The 17607-nt window shown below is 40.4% G+C and overlaps 1 protein-coding gene across 1 annotated transcript in view; it reads left to right on the top strand.

The window, feature by feature from the left end:
- The window catches only part of COLEC12 (collectin subfamily member 12), a 173671-nt gene that overhangs the window by 27912 nt on the left and 128152 nt on the right, over window positions 1–17607 (top strand). The window lies entirely within an intron of this gene.

Raw genomic sequence — 17607 nt, 5'->3', positions numbered from 1 at the left:
CAAAGAGAACTAGAGTTTTTAAAGTTGAGTTCAGTAATTCATTTGAAGTTTGTCTCCCTTTGTCTGTATAGCCACACACATATCTACATGTGTGTATATACTCTGTGCATATGTGTGCATCACTGGGTATTTGAAGAGGTCTGAATCGGAAGCATGGTGATCAGAATTATAGTCCCTTTTGCTACATATCAACTAACTAGCTATGTGAATTTTGAAAAAAAAATGATGTAAACTTTCTCAGTCTCAAATAAGCTCTTCTGCAAAATAAGGGGTTGGAATAGATGATTTTGAGAACTTCTTTGGGCCACACAGTGTTATAGGTTTACATCTATAATGTGATCCAGCCTCTATTCTGTTAGTACATTCAATTTAAATATATATATATATATTTGTGTGTGTGTATACACACACACACATATAGATAGATACATATATATGTGTATGTGCATATATATATTATTTTTTACTCTTTCTCCTACTTTAACAATTCAGAATAAATATTTTGGTTCCTTCATTCCAGATTTATTTTCCCAGATATCTGATACAAAGTTTAGTTGGCAAAAATTGGCAGATGAAAAACTCTCTTCTCTTCTCATTAGTTTTGTTCAAAATATTGGTGATACCATGATTATTGGTTTTCTATTTGGTTATATGTTATTTTCATGTAACCTTAGAGGTATTGAAGCATTTTATAGGCTTAAGCGTTTTGAACTCATTTTATTCTAGATTTCTATGCTCAAATATGGAAGATTCTATTCCCTCCAAGCCTTATAAAATCAGAGGATAAGTATTCAAGTACACGTGTCTGCAAATTTAATAAAAAGCATAACGTTTTCATTAATAATCCTAAGAAAATTTGACAGTTTCTCTTAATTCAGTGATCTGTTTATATTTATCAGATTATGGAATTTTTTTGTGCTTCTCATGTTAATGCAAGACATACTGAATGAAAATAAATCCACTAGTTATCAGCAAAGGAAAAAAAATCACTTTAGGCATGCCTGTTATCTAGAATACAGCCCAATGGGAGCTGTGACTATCTCACCTTCTTGTTTAGTGACCAAATATTAGAATCTACAAAAAAAGAAAAAAGAAAGAAGCAAAGAGTACTGATGGTCTCTGTGTCTTGGGGCTTTTTCCCTTCCTCCAAGATTGTGGTTATGTAAAGTGGGAACACATATTTAAAAAGCTTGTGAGCTAGTCCTTTTCCAGCTGGGAAATTATTAGGTCAATTCCTTCCCTCTCTGCCTTTTAATAAATAGTTAGCCTCACTTTGAAAATTATAAATGAGTCAGCATTAGAATAAAAGGAAGAAGAAAGAAAGGAAAGAAGGGAGAATATTATTTTTTTCCTGTTTGTAATTGCAAACACCTAGAGAAGGTGGATTCTGAGAAACTGAAAGTCTTTTTTTTTTTTTTTTTGCTGAGCACTCGGGTGGATTTAGGTATATTCACAGTTGGAGAGAGATGAAGAAGTTGGAGTTCCCCGGGTGCCAAAGAAAGGAAGAGGAAGGAAAAGAACTAGGGGAGGAGAAGAGAAGACGGAGGTAGCAGAAAGTTCTGCAGGCTTTGGGATTGAGGGTGTAAGGAAGGGCCAGAGTTTTAAGGAAGTAAAGCAGTGAGCAAAAACCCTTGCATCTTTGTAATTACTTTTCTTAAAATCTATTTTTCCCTGCCATGGTGTGAGCGAGTTCAATGCAGACAGAGAAAGTGTCCGTTTTGTTCACCATTGTACCTAGGACAGTTCCTCACCTCACCAGATATTTGAGAAAGGAAGAGTAATATGTTTTGCGTGCTTATAATGTGCATTGACCTCAGGGTGTTTTCTTAAATCTTACTGAAGCTCACGATCTAGTAGGCCTCTCCCAAGGTGCCTGCGTGTGGTTGAACATTTTCCGTAGTTGAATTCAAGGGAGGCAGAAGCTCAGGCTCCACATCAACCAGTTCATCAAAGCACACACTCAAATCCAGGAAAAGTGAAAAAACGGCAGGGGGTAGATCTGAGAAGGATGAAGATAAACCAAGGCCTACAATGGGGAGGAGGCAGTCTGAGAGTTTCTAGCCTCAGATAGAGGGAGAAGGCTGAGGGAAGCACGGAGCTGCTCTGAAGCACCCTACAATCTCCAGCTAAGGTAGGTCCAGGCGTCTGTTTGCGTCTTCAGGAAAATACTAGGAAAGTTTTCTCTGCTTCAGCTAAATTTACTTTATTTTGTGCTTAAACTTAAGATTAGAGAGCTCTTGTGATGTTCAAACACACTAGGAAGTTTAGGAAGAATGGTGGTTACTAATAGTCTTCTACACTTTAGGGTGATCTATTTAACCAGATTGCTTCCTTCCTAAAATCTAGGTGCAATCAGTGAAGTTGTTTTTAAGAGATTGATCTTTCAGAGATATGAAAGGTTGAAGGAGCTTTGGATCTAAGGCACCCGAGATGGAGGAAGAAAAGTTTCTAGATGTGGGGCAGGAGCTCAGAAAAGAAAGTATGAAACACAAACTTTCCACAATTAACTATTTCATTTAGATCTGTTCCTGTCTCCCCTCTCTCCCCAGAAAGCAGGTGAGAAGGGACCATCTTTAATAGGCTGGAGGGAGAAGATACTGCTTTTAAATGTAGGTTCCCAGAGTAACAGGAGTCCCGGGAGCCCACTCCCCTGGGCCCTCAGATGGAGCCCCGCCCTGCCTGCTGGGGAGGAGGAATCATCAACCACATTCTGTGAAAAGGGTTAACTTTCACTAGGACTAGGAAGTGAGTTTTTATAATTTGCATGAGTCTTGGGTATTAGACGAGAGCTCAGAGAATAAAATTCAACATCTGTTATGAACCTGTTATATACTGCCTCTGAGCTAGACCCTGGGTTTTGTTAACTAAGATAAGGCACCAGCATTGATGGTCCTCACGGTCAAACAGGGAAGAAAAAATAATCAACGTAATTATATTATAGTTTGAAAGATGCATGAAAGGAAATAGAGGATAAATAGAGGACTAGGTTCTGAAGTTATTAATTCTGCAGAGAGGAGAGGAACCCATGATCGGAGAAGGCAACAGAGAAGGTGATTTTTTTTAAGAAAGGAGCATTAAAATGAGGAGTCCCCAGGCAGTCAGTAGGAGAGAGCCTCAAGGTGGAAAGAAACAGAATGAAATACTGCAATAGCATGGAGAAGAATGAAGTGCCTGAATTCATGGGGAAATGGACTGAGGCCTGTACCTGGGAGGGAATCACACATATACACCTGTAAATCTGTGGGATCCAATCTCCAGTGATAGTTATTAAATGCTCTCTTAGGCACCTACTCTGTGCTGGGTGCTGTGGAGGATTCAGAATAGTAAGTCATGGTCTTTGCTCTCAAGGGTGTTATGGCCAAGTTGAGACATGGAACAATAGCAACCAGTGGAGCGCTGGGGTGAAGATGAATCCAGACAAGAGGACATTAGGAAAGATAAAGGGAAACTCTTGCAGCAGTCTGGGACTCTAGGTGAGGAGAAAAGGCCCTCAGAGAGGGAGAGAGTCGGAAAACCCTCCCACCAGGAATTGGTGGTATACTTTATATGGTGGGGGATGGGGCCAGGCTAGGGAGCTGAAAATTAGGCAAAAGAATTTAGACTTGATTCGATTAAAATCACCAGTCTCCAAAAACATTGTAACAAAGCCGTCCGTGTGGCAAAAGCAATATTGAGAGTGCCTGATGTGATGGTGTATTATACAGAAAAAAGAGAAAGTGGAAGTTAGGGAGAGAATAGGAGATGAGAGCTGTAGCTGTCATCAGTGAATAAGCTGTTAATGGACTTGTGACAAAACGGGAATGAAATGAGACAGATACTGTAATCTGTGACTCCAAGTTGTCCTGACTCTTACTGTGGTCACTGATAGCATCTGCCACTGAGATTCAGAGGTCAGCGAGGGAAGTAGCAGAGCCACAGCAGAGCCACAGCAGAGCCACAGCGCGGCCCCTGCATAGCACAGGGGAGCTCCCAGTGCCTCCGGGAGGTATCCAGGCTCGCTAGATGTTAATGACACAGGTAGCCAGGCAGCCATCACCTTTAATTGCATTGAGATGATTGGGCAACTAATTATTTTTCTTTGTGTGTGGGGGGTTTATTACTTTCTTGATTTTAATAGATCTTTTGGTTTGGTTGGTTATTGCCAAATGTCTTAAATATCACCATGTATAGTCAAGTAGAGATAATAAGCACTTTTTTACTCAGCAGCTGTCGCTTCATGGGTGTGACAGTGTGGTGCTGGAAACATTTTTGATTTGGGGGAAAACAACAATAACAAACCAAACCTAACACAAAACATTGTAAAAGAAGTATGAAATGAAAAATCAATGAGGATAATACTCTGCCAAGAGTAAGTAAATCGCTTTCTGGAATTGCTGATGCTAAAAGCCAGCTCTGAGGTCAGAAGCTCATTTTGGGAACCAAGGAGGAGGAAGTGGTAGGTGAGGGCTGAGCCGATCCTGATGAGGTGGGCAGTGGGTTTGCAGGAGCCTGTGCTTCTGCAGAGCCTGCCCCCTCTTCCCAAACTACCCCTCACCACCCCATCCTTCCAAAAGTACAGGTATGGAAAGAGCTGGCTCTTCCATTGTTGCTGGGAAGGGCTTAAATCTGAGATACTGCACTTTACTTAATAAACTCTGGCTAGGGAGAAATTAACCTGGGGCTGCTCTACTTTGGCTTTTTCAAACAGAAGAAAAATACAAGCTTCAACATTTCACCCATTGTTTGTTTGTATTGGTAGAATGCTTATATGTCCGTATACATGTGGTTACATGTTCAGTCTCATATGATCACTTGATAAAATGTGTGTGGCACGCAGAGGCCTTGTCTGGGGGCAGCCCTCCACTATTTTTTATAGCAGCTTAATTGAGATATAATTCACATATCACTCAATCACTGATTTAAAGTATACAATTCGATAGTGTACTCAGAGTTGTGCAGCCATTACCACAATCAATTTTAGAACATTTTCATCACCTCAAAAAGAAACTTGTACCCATTAGTACTCACACCCCATTTTTCTCAATCTCCAGCTACCCCTACCCCTCAGCAACCACTAAGCTGTGTCTCTATCAAATGGCCTGTCCTGGACATTTCATATAAGTGAAATCATGTAATATGTGGTCTTTTGTATCTGGCTTATTTCATTATTAATTCATTAATAGCATAATGTCTTCAGGGTTCATCCATGTTGTAGCATGAGTCTGTATTTAATTCTTTTTTGTCGCCAAATAATGTTCTGTGGTATGAACATACCATACTTTATTTATCCATTCAGCAATTGATAGGCATTTAGGTTGTTTCTACTTTTTGGCTCTTATGCATAATGCTGCTGTGAATATTTGTGTACCAGTTTTAGTGTGGACATGTGTTTTCACTTTCTTGGGTATATACGTAGGAGCGGAATTGCTGAGTCCTTTGGCAACTCTGTGTTTAACCGTTTGAGTCTGCCAGACGATAGTCCAAAGTGGCTGCGCCTTGCCTTCATTATTGAATATCCTCATGTCCTTTACCCTAAAAGGGAAAAAATCAGCTTGATTTTTCTATTATACAAGGATGATCTATATTAACTAAAAAGGAATAGAATTGAATGGACCTGAGAGTATTTTTAGATATGGTATCATTTATTTACATCTCAATATCTATACATTTTAATGTACTTCAATTTGCTACCATGTGGAAAAGAAGGCTTGGGTATGGGTAACATTCTTATTCTCCCCCTTTCCCGAAGTTCCCATTTAGGTCATTGAGTGTGCAGGGCAGTGTTATACCTAAGCCTTCCAGTATGGCATCCACTAGCTCCATGTGGCTTCTGAGCCCTTAAAAATGTGGTTAATTCAAATTGAAATATGTTATAAGTCTAAATTCCACCCGGATTTGGAAGACTTAATATGAAAGAAAGAACGTAAAATAGCTCATAATAATTTTTTACATTGATTACATATTGAGATGACAATATTTGGGTCTATTTGGTTAAATAAAATATATTGTGAAAAATAATTTCACCTTTTTCTAAACTTTTTTTAATGTAGCTGCTAGAAATTTTTATACATATGTGGCTTATATTTCTATTGGACAGTGCTATTATATACTATTTTCAAGATTTGTTTTTTGAACTACTGGAAAAGAAAAAAATTTAAATATCAGGTGATTATTAGCAAATATTTTTATCACTGAAGAAAGACACCTTGAGTGAGAACAGTGAATCAAATCAGTGCCAGTCAACTTTCAGCAGTAGGACCTTGACTGACCAACCAACCTTCTTCAAAGTTAATTCATCACCTACCCAACAGAATAAGACAAAGCCTTAACAGAAACATGACCATAAAGACATTAAAACAAAGTCCAGTGATAACTGGACACAATTCCTTTATTGACCCTCCAAGTAAAAATCTGGCCCGAAAATGCCCCCTCTCTGCTGTGTAACCCGGGAGAGTGACGAGTGGACATTACAGACTAAAAAAAAAGAAGACAGGACATATGTGGCAAACTACCTGGGAGATGTTGGGGGAGGATGGTCATTGAGTCATCCTTCAACTAATGTGTGAATACCACTTAAACATAAATAGAGATGGCCCTGGGCGTCTCACCTGCCCTTTTTGTTGAAGGTCAGTAGTCAGTTACTAGGAATGCTAGGTTGAAGGCATAACATACTTGGCAACCCTCTTTTGTAAAACACACATTATGTGCTGGTGTTTTTCATCTCAAATATCTGGACATAAGGTTACACCACTAGTGGTTTCATGATTCAAAACAGAGAACAGACCTGTATTTTGGCAACATCCCCAGGTAACATAATTTAGTTTGACTCCAGACCTTAAGGAAGTTAAATTCCTGAATTCCACTCCAGTGGGAAGGAAACTTCTTTCTCTTTGGCTGAGGCTTTCGCTGATTCGTAAAACGAAACTTGGGGCAGCAGTAGGGGATGGGGGATTTCAAAAGGTGAGACAAAGTCCATAAAACCTTAGGGCATGCAGCACATGAAGAATCCTGATCTCTCTTATGGCCCATCCCAAGTGACCATGGAAGAAGAAGAAGAAAAATACATAGGAGTCAGCCAGGGTTTTATTCTTGGATGACAGCAGAGGGACTCCACATGTGTTTAAATGACATGTCTTGTCAAAAATATTTTTACTGTTTTATGGATGCTTACTTGACAGCAGAGGGACTCCACATGTGTTTAAATGACATCTCTTGTCAAAAATATTTTTACTGTTTTATGGATGCCAAATCAAAATAGCTAGCTGCGTCTATTTTCTTCTTTCTCTTGACTAGTTCTTAAGTGAAGGATTCGGCAGGCTGATCAATCATCACTCATCACTTGCCCATTTTAAAGGAAGAACCTCAGGGCGGTCCATCTGGGAAGTACTTAGAGGTCATTATGGTTTACTGAAAAACAGAATAGTTAAGAGAATAATTTGATAAACTAATTTATGTGTTGAACACTGTTTTGTTGGATTTCCAGGTTGATTTCAGGGCCAATCTTACAAGCAATCATTCTCCTCTCAGAGGTCCTTAGCATCCTTTTTTCTTCTATATTCTTCTACTTCATGGCTGAGAAACACAGGAGAGTCAAGGAATTGTATCCTGGCTCTGGCTCCACTTCCACCATGAACCTTCCGGAAGGTGGAGAAAGGAGTAAATACAAGCTATCCAGCACATAGATGATACTTGTTGCCCTGGGTATAAAGAGAAAACTGGTCTGGGGTTTCCGGGCATGGACTTGGCCTTAGCAGAGTCTTAAGGTAGACAGTTAGATCTATCTTAAACGCACCTCACGTCTCCTCTCAGGTTTTATGTACTATGACCTATCTGTCTCTTCCAGGCATCCAGCCCCTTCATCCCTTTGTGCTCTCTCAATGAGAAAAGCTGATTTACGATTTCACTTACAAATAAATTCAGCACATATGTACCAGGCATTTTGCATGCTCCCTCTTCCAGGTGATCATTCATTCAAAAGTAGAACTTTGTGGTAAGGCACTCCTTAATCCCAAAGAAGAACACACAACAAATAACTTTCTAGACTGAGAGTGGATTGACAGGACAGAGTCAATTTTGTTGGCATCCTTCAACTCTCAAGAAGGATTTTTCTGCCCATACCTCAGAGCCATTCTGTCCCTAACAAGTCCAAGTTCCTCATTAGAATGTGATCCAACTCTATCCACCAGTTATTTAGATAGCAAGTAAGAATTCTGAGTACCCACTGTGCAAAGTGAGAACTCCATCAGGTACAGTGGTAGAGCAGAGAGGAAATTGAGAGCAATGGCTTCATCTGGAAAAAAGAAGTCTTGGGGAGTGATCATATGGGGAAAGAATCTGGGCTTGTGAATTTTGCTAGACAAGAATTTAGACAGAAAAGGTCCAGAATAAGGGGGTGCTTTTTAACAAGTGGAACTGTCCAATGGTAGTCCAGGCTGCCCTACAGGTGATTATTATCAGCTCTGAGATCCTCAACTGCCACCCATTCACAGAAGTGAAGGCTTGCCTTGGAAACTTGGTTTGCTCAGTCAAGGAACAGTTGATGCGTGTGGCTAGAGAAGAGGGCTAGCTGGGATAATTCAGACAACTTTCCCTCCTCTCCCTGTCCCAGGCCCACTCTCACATCGTCTCAGTTGTTTGGATAAGTCTGCAAGCTCAGGTGGAGAAAGGATTGCTCTAAGTTACCAGAAATCTGTGTCTGTTCAAACACAAGACTTGATTCAGTAGCAGTTAAAATGATCATTGCTTTTCTTAACATGAAAATTAAAAATATGTTCTCCACAGGATGTTTCAAGGATAAGTTGGGAAACCGATGATAGAGTTTTGGGTCCTGACAGGGTCATCTGAGAACATCTTAAAAATACTCATTTTATGGATAAGGAAACTTAGGGCAGTAAAATAACTGCAAATGAGACCCTCTCCTCCCCCGAAAAAGATCACAGTGAGCTGAGTATTTTTCTCTTTTTACAATTCTTAGGGTTTATGTTTATCTAACATCCATAGTCCTCTTGTCTGAACTTTTTTTCTGGCAGGGTACAGTTGGTCCTTTTGCCACAGAGAAAATGTGGTGCCTCTGGCAAACCACATCTTTATGCAGCCTGAGACATATTTATGTAACTCAGAAGAATTTTAAAAGATAAATGTCCAATTCTGTAAACTTTACCGTAACTTTTGAAAAATGACCTATATCCTGCCAGTAAGATATGCCATCCCCTTAATCATAAGTTCTGAACAGTCAACGATCCCGTTTTTGTTGGCAGAGATGTTTAAAAATGCTGAATGAGGCTTGTGTTTTTTTTTTTGTTTTTTGTTTTTGTTTTTTTTTCATTCTACTCCACTTGATGTGGAGTGCTGAGAATAGCAAAAAGTAGGAAACAGCTGAAAAACCCCACAACTGTAGGGACTAGCAAGGTCCTCATGGAAGAGTCCAGTTGACTTCATTTACACCTTGTTTTAAGTAAATAAACATTGGACTTCTTGGGCATCCATTTCCTGAGAGCTCAGCAAACTCCACCAAAGGATTTTACAGATTCTAACAGTTGCCTCACCTTTATTTCAGAGATGAGAAACTCAAAGCAACATAATTTTGGTCCACTTTCTGAATATGTGTACCTTGCTTAAATACTGTACTCAGCTCCATCAGCTTGAGCATGTGACATAGACATTCTTCAAGGCAGAGTTTAAAACATCTGCAGCCTAGAAATCAGCGGAGTTCCCCAGGGGAGGGGTGTTAAATCCAGAGTGTGCTGATCTGTTTCCTGTCTTTGTTATGATTTCTTTACTGTAACTGAATATCCTTTGGCGCTCCAGTGACTGGGTACTCTGGTGCAGCTGTGTCAGCAGGCCAAGGACTGTTGGCTTAGGGGGCTCCATTCGCGTTTACACAGCTAGCTTCCATAATCCCAGTTAGGACTATTAATTTACAGGGTAAGCCACTCCTTGTCTGCAGATCAGCAGGTCTCACTGTGCAGTCCGTGCTGTTAAATATAATCTAATTAAGGGGTCATTAAGAGGAAGAGCAATCACCTAGCTGCGCTGATCCTTGCCAAGAGAAAACTCTTGGGAATGCAAGCAAACCACCATCCTAACAAAATGCCTATAAAAACACTGCCAGAAAGCAGTGAGATATTTAAGGACTTGAAGGTGTTTCCAGGCTCAATGTCAGAGTAGCAATATGCCTAACCATTTGACCAGAGAGAGGGAGCCGCAGCCTCAGATCAGGGTTGTGCAGTAGGTGGGCGTGCCTGTGTTGCACTTCCCTACCACCTGTATTTTATTTTTCCTTTCTGGCTGGAAAGCTGATCTTGCCATCCTAACAGCCTTTGATCCTCATGTGCGATCTCTCCAGAATCAAAATAGTGAGCACCCGAGGGGTGACCAGTGCCCATAGCCCACAGCTCAGTCAGAATCTGCTCTTTGTTGGAAGAGAAAGTGTGCCTTTTGGAGATCTTGAAGATTACATAGTTTATTCTCAAAATACTACATTAACCGCCGGTGGGTTTCCAGTAAGCTGTGAGAGCATTTAACCCAGAGTGGGTTTGTGACCTTTTTGAGCTGAGGTGTGGGAAGCCTCCAGCGAAGTGTGGAGAACAGATCATTGGTAACTCAGAAGTCATTCTGCTGTTTCCGGCATTGAGGAGAGAGCCTGGCCAATACTGAGTATTTCTCTAGAGGAAGTTTCTGGGCAGCTTTCCCTTCCTTGTGCAGAGCATTTCAGCTGTGTGGGCCTGGCTTACGAGCACAGTTGCTCATGGCACACTACTGGTCCAAACTCCCCAGTGCTTTCTGGCACTCTTAGACCACCGAGGAGTTTGTGTTTTGTATGAAGGGTGTAGAACTAAGCAGTGTGAACGATGGAAATCCATAGTGTTTTATTTCATTAAGACTTAAACACAACATAACACCAAGGTAGTTCTGCACTGAGAATTGGAGCCGAGCACAGCTATCGTGTGCCTGCTGGATTTTAGTGCTGTCTTGCCCACTTCTATGAGACAGAGTGAATGTGAAAGTCAGATGGTTTTTCTCAATTCTGTGGCTAAGTTCAATTCAGAAAAGTAGTAAAATGCTCCATATAATGTATTGCAAGGCCCTCTTAAACCAGTCAGCCTTCAGCCACGTGCTTTGTAATCCCACCTGAGGGCTGACATATGGTCTCATTCCACACTCTGCCTGGGTGTGCCTGATACACTTAAGTATTGTGTCATTCAAACTAGGTTGTATTATTTTTATAACATTATAGCATCACAATGCCTTTCATTTCTATTTATCTTCCATCTAGCCACTACACAGTCATAGAATGGGAAACAATGATTTTTAACATTGTTTCTGTCTGGCTCACAAGCACCATTTGAAGAATGTGTGGCCTGTGATCATAAAAGGTGGCCCTGTTGGTGGAGATAGAGACGATGCTTGGACATCAGTAAGATCAAGGACATTAGTGATCTTCAAATGTGATTCTAGCCAACATCTATCCTTCATCTCCTTGAAAATAAAATTCAAAGTTCTCATTATAGGAAGCATATCTGGCCTATCTCAATAGCTTAACATTTACTTATTTAGACATTTATTGAAGATCCGTTACATGCCAGACTTTGTTTTAGGCTCTAGGCATACTGTGGAGAAAGTACCTGTCCTCAGGCAGATGGGGGAGATAGATAACAAACTAAAAAAATAAAATCAAGTAGAAATAGGTGCTATGGAGAAAAAACAGGACAAGGGACTGGGGAGTGATGGCTGTTTTAGATAGGATGGTTAGGAAAGGCCTCGGGAAGGAAGTGATGTTGGAATAGACAGGAATAAAGTAATAGATGCTCTGATTTGGGGGAAGCTCTATAGCCTGAGGGTATGATAAGTAAAAAGTCCCTGAGTTGGGAACAGCCTGGAGTGTTCTAGGAACAAAACTAAGCCAGATATTTCTAGACCAGAGCGAAGGGGAAACAGAGGAGATGAGGTCAAAAAAAGGGAGGGCCTAGAATATGTTCAGATATGGGATCCAAGGGGAGGATTCTGGGGTCTATGGAAAGCCTTCGTAGGGGTCAGGTAGAGAAGTGGCACGGTCTGACTTACATCGCATAATGATTCCTCTCTGGGTAAGTGTTTATGGGATATGGAGGGTTGGGAGACAAGTGTGGAAGCAGGGAGACCTGTAGGAGGCTGTGTCAGTGGGCTAAATGGGAGGTGATGATCTCTTTGACTGGAGCAGTAGTCCTGGAGATGATGAGGAGCGATGGGATTTGAGGTGTATTTGAGAGGCAGAGCTGACCAGGCCTGTTGATAGTGGTGTAAGGGAAAGAGTGGAGCTAAGGATGTTTAGGTGTTTGATCTAATCATCTTGGGAACAGTGGTACAATATTTATTGACATTGAGAAGCCTAAAGGGGGAGCAGATTTGGAATTTTGCATTAAATATGTCAATTTTGAATGCTTATTATACATCCAGGGGGATATAGTTGCATGAGTCTGGAGCTCAGTGAAGGAAGATGTGGCTGCAGATAAAAATCGGAAGCCTTCAGTGTAAAGCCGAGTGACTAGGTGTAGTTAAGTAAGAACAGAGGGTAGATACAGAAGATGCGGGCTAAGGACTGAACCCTGGGTATTATTTAGAGGTTGAGAAGATAAGGAAGAACTAAGCATTGTATTCTGCGAAGTTCAGCGCTGATATCCTTAATACATACCCATTTCCTCATTCCCAACAGACAGCTCTGTGTTCGTGTTTCCTGGGGGGCAGTGGGTACAGAGCACGACAGTTTTCCTCCTCCTCCTTACTCATTCACATTTTCCCCTTCCTCTCCTCTCTTTCTTTTCTTTCCTTCCTCCTCCTCTTTCCTTTCTTTATTAACTCCCAAATTCTAGAGCTTCCCAACCTGGTCAATAGTGGATCTTATTCTCATGTCTCCTAGCACATTCCTGTCTTTGCTAATCTCTAGACCAAGCCCAGTGACATTGATCATACGACAGTAATTTAGAATTCTTGCTTGCTAATTTCACTGTCAATTCTAAGTAGGGGAAGTTGGACTGGACGGGGGTGGGGGAGGAGAAAAATAAACCACCAAACCCCAGAGACTTCTCTTTGTTGTTCAGAAGTTCTACTGTGTATCAGAAGATGGATTTGGCAGAGTATAATAAAAAATGACTCTAGCTTCCTGCTGGTTTTTAGGATGATGTCTTTTGGTTACATTCTTTCAACTTGTAGAAGATCAACTTCAAATTCCCATGGTTTAGGACTTTGGACTTCTGACATTGCGTCCCTGAGTGGCTCTGTTTGTGGGGGAGCAAAGGCAGTGTCCTTACCTCCTTCCACAGCAGCCTGGTGCTCCGGTTGGAAGTGCGTGTTGCCAAGGCCCTTAGGTGCTCGCGTGGCAGGAGGAGCAGATGTGGAAGTTAAGGAGAAGAAAAATCGAAGGCAAACAAAGATAATAGCAGAACACAGTAATTACAACAACAGACAAATCTGCAAGTCAGTCCTGGAGATCCAATCTTTGAATCCTGGCCTAGACTGGGAAAAGTTTTTGGTTTTGCAGGGGTTATATCAGCTGTTCTCCTTCACTCCCGCAGAATTCTGCCAGAGCCAACACCTGGAAGCACAAGATTTCTTCCAAGATTCTTAAGAAATGTGTTTTGATGGTGGTGGTTGTGAGGAGGAGGAATAGTCGGAGGAGGACGCTGCTGAAGAAGAGGTTTCTAGAAGCAGCAACCAAAGCTTTAAAGGAATAAAAAATGATAATGATGATGATAATAACCACCAGAGTGAGCACGTACATATGTGTTATACTTTACCTGCCTATCTCAACTAATTCTTACTATAGTCCTTTAAAAGAGGAATTAAAGGGAGAGACCCTATTTTATTGATGAGGAAACTGAGACTTCAAGAGGTTGTATAAGTTGCCCAATGTTACAGGCTAGTAGGTGGGAGAAAGGGAAACCAAGTCTGTCTGATTTACCCAAGCTTCTAATTTAAATCATATGTATTGTAAATTATAGTGTACAAGTCAAGCTTTTTTTTCCCTAACAGTCTGTGAGAGTGTTAATGCCAGTGAAATTTATTCACTCAATATTTGTTCTTTTCAACACTAGATCATGAAGAGTGGTGACATCCAAAGATATACTTCATTATTTTTTTTCTCATGCAACTTACAATATGTGAGAAAAGACAGAATTTTTTAAAAATAGAGAAGAGTGTAAGACAGTATGTAACAAAATGCCTAATCAGAGATACAGATAAATATTACAGATGCTTCAGGGATAGCCAGGCACTGTGAGTTGCAAAAGTCAAGGTGATATCTTACCTCCATGACAATGGTCCCCACCCTTTTTGGCACCAGGGACCAGTGCTCCTAGGAGAATCTAATGCCTGATGATCTGAGGTTGAGCTGAGGCGGTGTTGCTAGCACTGCGGAGCAGCTGCAAATACAGATGAAGCTTCCTCACCCACTGCTAACCTCTTGCTGTTCCTAACAGGCCATGGACCAGTCCCAGTCCACGGCTCAGGGTTTGGGGACTTCTGCTCTATGATATAGCTATCTTTAAAACTAATGGTGTGCAAAACACCATTTTATGTACTATTTAAGATGTGCCCTCTCCAAAATGAAACATTTGTTGGTAAAATCTCATTCTCGGAAATACTATTATAATATTTGTTTCAATAGGGGAATTTATTTCTAAATCCCATAGAAGACCTAAGATGGTATGGTTTTACTGTGTGTATATAATGCAGTTCCTTGAATGAGTTCAACAATCGAGTTACTGAGTGTCTTCTATATGACAGGCTCTGTGTGAGGCCAGTGGGATTCCAAGGAGAATGAGAAGCAATCCATGTAGTTCAGGAGCTCAGAAGACAGAAGCATAAATATGTGAGTGGGAGACCAGTTAAGAGTTCATTACAATAACCCAGATGATAAGGCCTAAACTCTTTTTTTCATATTTTAATAAATTTTATTTTTTCAGTTATAGTTGGCATACAATATTATATTAGTTTTGGGTGTACAACATGGTGATTATACATTTATATATCTTACAAAGTGATCACCCCGATAAATCTAGTACCCATCTGACACTATACTTAGTTATTACAGTATTACTGACTATATTCCTTATGCTGTATATTACATCCACATAGTTATTTTGTAACTACCAATTTGTACTTCTTAATTCCTTCCCCTTCTTCACCCAGCCGCCAAGCCCACTCCCATCTGGCAACCATTATCATATTCTCTGTATCTATGAGGTTGTTTCTGTTTTGTTTGTTTGGTTGTTTTGTTCTTTAGATTCCATACATAAGTGAGATCATATGGCATTTGTCTTTCTCTGTCTGACTTACTCCACTCAGCACAATACTGTCTAGGTCCACCTATATTGTTGCAGATGGAAAGATTTCATTCTTTTTTATGGTTGAATAATATTTCATCGTGTACCTCTTCTTTATCCATTCATCTATTGATGAACACCCAAGTTGCCTCCCTGTCCTGGCTACTATAAATAATACTGCAATGAACATATGGATTCACGTGTCCCTTCAAAGTGATGTTTTGGATTTCTTTGGATAAATACCCAGAAGTGAGATTACTGGGTCCTTCTTAGTCTCTTGGTATAGCCTTTTTTTGTTTATTTTGTCTGTATAAGTATTACTACCCAGTTTTTTTTCTTTTCATTTTCTTAAAATATTTCAGTCCCTTTAACTTTCAGTCTGTGTCTTTTGATTTGAAGTGAGTCTCTTGTAGGCAGCATATGTAGGATCTTTTGTTTTTATACATTCAGTCACCCGTCTTTGATTGGAACATTTAATCCACTTACATTTAAAGTAATTATTGATAGATATGTAGTTATTGCCATTTTATTCATATTTTCAATCTTTTTTTTTTTCTTCTACTTCTTAAGAAGTCACTCTAACATTTCTTGTAATACTGGTTTGGTGTTGATGAACTTCTTTGTCTTTTTCTTGTCTGGGAAGCTCTTTATCTGTCCTTTGATTCTAAATGATAGCTTGGTTGGGTCATCTTGGTTGTAGGTCCTTGCTTTTCATCTCTTTGAATATTTTGTGCCAGTCCCTTCTGGCCTGCAAAGTTTCTGTTGAGAAATCAGCCAACAGTCTTATGGGAGCTCCAAGGGCCTAAACTCTTAACCTAAAAGCTGGAGAGATGGAGATATACTGATAAAATCCGTAAATACTTAGGAGATAAAATAAGCAGGGCTGAATGTAGAGTTCAGAGGATGGAAAGGTGTCAAGGATAGCTACAAGACTTCCAACTAGATGAATGGTGGTGGTGTTGCCATCTCACAAATAGAGTATGGGAAGAGCATCATTTTTTCCCCTCGATAGAATATAAATTATATTATGTACATGTTGAATTCTAGATACTTATTATGAGTTGAATTGTGTTTCCCCAAAAACGTTGAGGTCCTTACCCCCAGTACCTATAGATATTACCTTATTTGGAAAGAGGGTCTTTGTAGATGATCAAGTTAAGATGAGGTCTTTACAATGGGCCCTAATCCAGTAAGACTGTATCCTTATAAAGAAAGAAAATTTGGACACAGAGGACACACACACACGGGGAGAATGCCATATGAAGTTGAAGGCATAGACCAAGGTGATGCAGCACAAGCCAAGGTACCAAAGATGGCCAGAAAACCACAAGAATCTGGGAGAGGAATGGAAGAGAGTCCCTAGCACAGCCCTCAGAAGGAACCAAACTTGCAGACACTTTGATCTTGGACTTCTGGCCTCCAGAACTGTGATAGAATAAGTTTCTGTTGTTTAAATCACTCAGGTTTTGGTACTTTGTTACTACAACAGCCCTAGGAAATGAATACAGCTTTTAGTACTAGAAAGTGTGGTGCTGTGGTAACAAATACCTAAACATGTAGAAGTGGCTTTGGAATTGGGTAATGAGGTGGGAAGAGTTTGGAGGTGCATGCTAGAGAAAGCCCATGTTGCCTTGAAGAGAATGTTGGTGGAAATGCGGACATTAAAGGCAATTTTGGTGAGAGTAAAAAGAGAAGAAAGCAAGAGATAAAGCTTCTTCATCTTAGAGAATACAGATATCATCATGGACAGACCGTTGCTAGAAATATGAATGTTAAAGGCCATTCTTTCTGAGATCTCAGAGAGAAATGAGGAACATGTTACTTGAAACTGGAGGAAAGGGATCCTTGTAATGAAGTGGCAGAATTGGCTGATTGTTTTGTTGGATGGAAAGTTGAATTTGTAAGTGATAAACTTGGATATTTAGCTGATGAGATTTCTAAGAAAATGTTGAAAGCACGACCTAGTTTCTCTTTGCTGCTTATAGTAAAATGTGAGAGGATAGAAATAAATTGAAGAAGGAATTGTTATGCAAAAAAAGAAAACAACTAAAAGGTTTAGAAAATTTTCAGCCTATCCATATTGCAAAACAGAGAAAGTGTACTCTGGAGGAAACATCAAGGGTGTTGCTGGACAGCACTTGCCAAGCTCAGGCCTGGGGTCAGGGCCACTTCCTCAGTTGCACAGGTCTGGGCTGCCACCTTGGGCTCAGGCAGTGGGGCCACCATCCTGGTGGGCCTGGAAGACAGAACATCAAGCCAAAGAGGATCATTCTCAAGCCTTAAAATCTAATGGAATTTGCCCTGCTAGTTTTCTGACTTGCTGGGACAC

The sequence above is a fragment of the Pteropus medius genome, unplaced genomic scaffold (assembly GCF_902729225.1).
Source record: "Pteropus medius unplaced genomic scaffold, Ma_sr-lr_union100, whole genome shotgun sequence".
NCBI lineage: Eukaryota > Metazoa > Chordata > Mammalia > Chiroptera > Pteropodidae > Pteropus > Pteropus medius.
The sequence above is the reverse complement of the archived record's forward strand: the minus strand, read 5'-3'. Positions and strand labels throughout refer to the sequence as shown.